Raw genomic sequence first — 3,446 nt, forward strand, 5'->3', positions numbered from 1 at the left:
GAGGCTGCTCTTGCCCTGCAGGGACCTCAGCCTCATCCAGGCCCATCTTGCTCCCAAGCCTGCCTGACTTCACCTTCCAAACATTTACTGACCTGGACTATACCAGGACCAGGTTATAGCAGGGAGCCAGAGATACATGGCTAGTGCTAAGTACTGAGAATAAAAAGGCGGATGTGCCACGCTGAGTTGGGGCTGGGGGTGAGGGTGAGGGTGAGCAAGGGCCTCGTGAGGAAGTGACCTTGCCCCAACCTGAATACTATGAGGAGCCAGCCATGAGAAAACCTTGGGGAAGTGTTCTGTACTTGGGGAATAGCTCAGGGTGGAAGGAGCAAAAGGAGGCCCTGGAGGAAGAAAAGGTAATGTCGCAGAGGCAATCCTGCAAGCCCGTAGGCCTCAGGTGAGCATTTGAGTTTTTCACCCAAGTGCACTCCTGGAGTGCCAGGATTCAAGTGTCCTCTCCTCCCAGAAGGGCCCTCCCTCAGCTGTGTCCAGCCCCGAGCTTCCTGCAAGGCTGTCCTCCAGGAAGACTACTAATAAGGAAAATAAACTGGTGACGTGACGTACTGAGCACGTACAGCACGCCAGACACAATGTTCAGGACGTTACATTTATTATCTCATTTAATTCTCAAAAGTTCCGCCGGGGAAGATACCACCACCATCATCAGTGTCATTCCCCAAAGTTCCAGCTGAGTAACAGGGAAACCAGCTTCAAACGAACATGAGCTGCTAATGGGTGCTTTTTTTTTTCCCCCCAAGGTTTTTGCCATAGAATGCGTGTGCTTACCGGAGAGGGCCAGAGAGAGGCAGAGAGAAGGAAAGTGAGAAAGCACCCTCCAGGGGAGATAGCCCTACCACGATCCCTTCTCTGTTCTTCTCCTGGGATTTTTGAGCCTGGATGCAAACATGCCTGATGTGATTTAAAAGCCACTGGGTGTGGGACCCAAACCATGATGGACTATACGGAAATCTAGTACCTTAACCACCACACCATCTGCTGGCACAAAAGGGTACTCTTGACCAAAGAATGCACGAGAAATCCTTCAGTTCACACATAGGACTCTTCTACAAATACTGAGCTCCTTTCTTCCCCTTTCCTCCTCTCCCTGCACAGGGTGGCCTGGGCAGGTCCATTAACTTGGCTGAGTTGTCCCAGCTGTGCAGGTCACATAGCCACGCCCCTTTCCTTTCACGGGGTTTGGGGTGGGCTGGTTGGGACAGGTCCCTTGGCTCAGCTGAGCTGCCTTGCCTCTGTCCTGGCAGCCCTGAGGGCTGACCTGTGCAGGAAAAGGACGGGGCAGGCAGTCATCTCTCCACTTGCACTGACCCGGATAGGAATTACAGGCATGCAGAGGATGACCCCAGCACTCATCCTTCCCTTCCTGCAAGGCCTCTGACCTCTGGAGATGAAATAACCACTTTGTTCAAGTTCCAGAGTTGTTATTTCCTCTGGCTGTGGAGATCAAGCTGCAAGGTTACTCAACACCTCGGTTTTCCCACCTGCAAAAGGGGCCGATTACACCTCTTAGAGGAGAGAGAAAGGGAAGGAGATCCCAGGCTAGCTCTCTGTGGGCCAGTCTCAGTAACTTCCTCTGTGAAATAGGAAATCAAGCCCAACCCTATCTTCTTTGACAGCTCCCACAGGTAGTCACAGACTTTGGAGGACAGGCGGTTCTGAAATGAGAGGTCAGAGAGAACCAGGACCACCCGGAGAGTGCTGCCACCCTTGCCCCCACCCCATAGGTGGAGCAGTTGTCCCAGTCACATCTCCCGGACCCCATGGACTAGGGCCAAGGAGTGAGGTCCCGACAGTGGTATGAGGCCGTAACTCCTGGAAACATCCACGGCCAGCGGGCGCGGGGATCCTTACAACTCCAAGGCGCCTCGCGATCTCCTTCCCACCGCTCATCGGTCGCCCGGGGACCCCAGCCTCGACCCCGTGGTCCCCTATCTACACTCAGCCGGCTCACTCTGGGGCCCCAGCAGCCCCCACCTCTCAGTTATCAGCGAGTGCCCTTCTCCGCTCCTCTGCTTGGGACCAGAGTACGAAACTCCCTGGCTGCGCGCCACGCCACGCCCGAGCCCAGGGGCCACCTCTGCAGGGCAGCCCCGGGGGCTCATGGAGCTTGAGGGGGCCGGCGGGAAGCCTGCCAGCTCCGTGTGCAGCAGCCCGGTTGGAGGTTGGAGAGGCTTACCTCTTCGACCAGGGGTCCCGGGTTCCCCGAGTTCCAGCCTCTGCCTATACGCCCAGCAGCCGAACCAGCCACTCTGCACTCGGCCGCCGCGGCGCCGGGCTGGCACGCTCTGGCCGATCTCCGCGCCGCCCACGTCTCCGCGTTCCAACTCTCTCCCGACACGCCTCCTCGGGGGCGCCTCGGCCAATTGGAACCCTGGAGTGCAGGCGGGGCGGAGTCAGCCCCGGTCCCCGAGAAATGTGCGCGGGTGGCCGCGGGGGCGTGCACAGTCACTCCCGGGCTGGCTCCCCAGCCTGAACCCCCGCCTCCAGTTTCCTCTCCCGCGAGCGGCCGCACTCCGTAGTCTGGCACCTCTCACCCTGCGGGAGACCGAATCCGCGACCTTCGGCTGGATGGTGGCGGGCGGCCTGAGAGTGGGTTTAGGGGCGGGAGAACCGGAGAAGGCGGTGAGATTATTGATTTTTTTTTCAGCCCCTGGCGGGCCTCCCGGGTTCAAGCTGACTTCGTCCTCGGCAACCTGGGAGATTAATAATCACTAGAAATCAGCAGCACTTTTATATTTTAAACGTTTTATAGTGGAGCATTTGAAACATACATTGAAGGGAAGAGGGCTGAGTCTAATGGACCCCATGTACCCATCACCCAACTCTAACATCTGCAGGTTGTGCCACTATGTGCTTAGATCCTCCGTGCCTCCTGCGACACTCCAAAGCTTCCTCTGACCCCCCTCCAACACAGGACACTATCTCACAGCGTCATCTTCCTGTTCCTTAAAACCTCCAGACTGCTCCTTCCACCTCTGGGCCTTTGCGCTTCCCCTGCCTCCATCGGGTCTCAAACTGTCAGTTCCTCAGAGGGTTCCCTGGCTATCCAGGCAGTTCCCCGCCCTCAACTACCTCACCCGTTTTGCTATTTTGTAAAGGATCTCCCAAACTGAAGTCAGCTCCTGAGGTTACTTGTTTACGTATTTGGGGCTTGTCTCCCTCACCTAATTTTTTAATAGGTTTTTAATGATTATTTTATTTAACTTTATTTATTTATTTGCTTATTTCAATTTTGACCAGAGGACAGAAGGAGAGGGGAGGGGAGTGAGAAAGCAAGCAGCCAGGTCCAGGACTTGAGCCATGGTCCGCTATGTGGGAGAGAGTTCAGTGCCCGGAAGCACCAAGCCACCTGTTGGCCCCTAGTCTTTGAGCCCCATGGGCCAGTCTGTATTCATCTTGTTCAGTCCTTTATCTCTGTGTGAGAACAG

The 3,446-nt window shown here is 55.9% G+C and overlaps 1 protein-coding gene across 1 annotated transcript in view; it reads right to left on the minus strand.

Annotated features, from left to right (window-relative positions):
* Positions 1 to 2,286, minus strand: part of PLEKHF1 (pleckstrin homology and FYVE domain containing 1) — an 11,718-nt gene extending 9,432 nt beyond the window's left edge. The window contains exon 1 of the mRNA XM_006168005.2: positions 2,195 to 2,286. The gene's annotated coding sequence lies outside the window, so the exon portion shown is untranslated. The remainder of the gene's footprint in view (positions 1 to 2,194) is intronic.
* Positions 2,287 to 3,446: the final 1,160 nt, after the last annotated feature.

This window comes from Tupaia chinensis, unplaced genomic scaffold, assembly GCF_000334495.1.
Source record: "Tupaia chinensis unplaced genomic scaffold, TupChi_1.0 Scaffold145396_1, whole genome shotgun sequence".
Taxonomy (NCBI): Eukaryota; Metazoa; Chordata; class Mammalia; order Scandentia; family Tupaiidae; genus Tupaia; species Tupaia belangeri.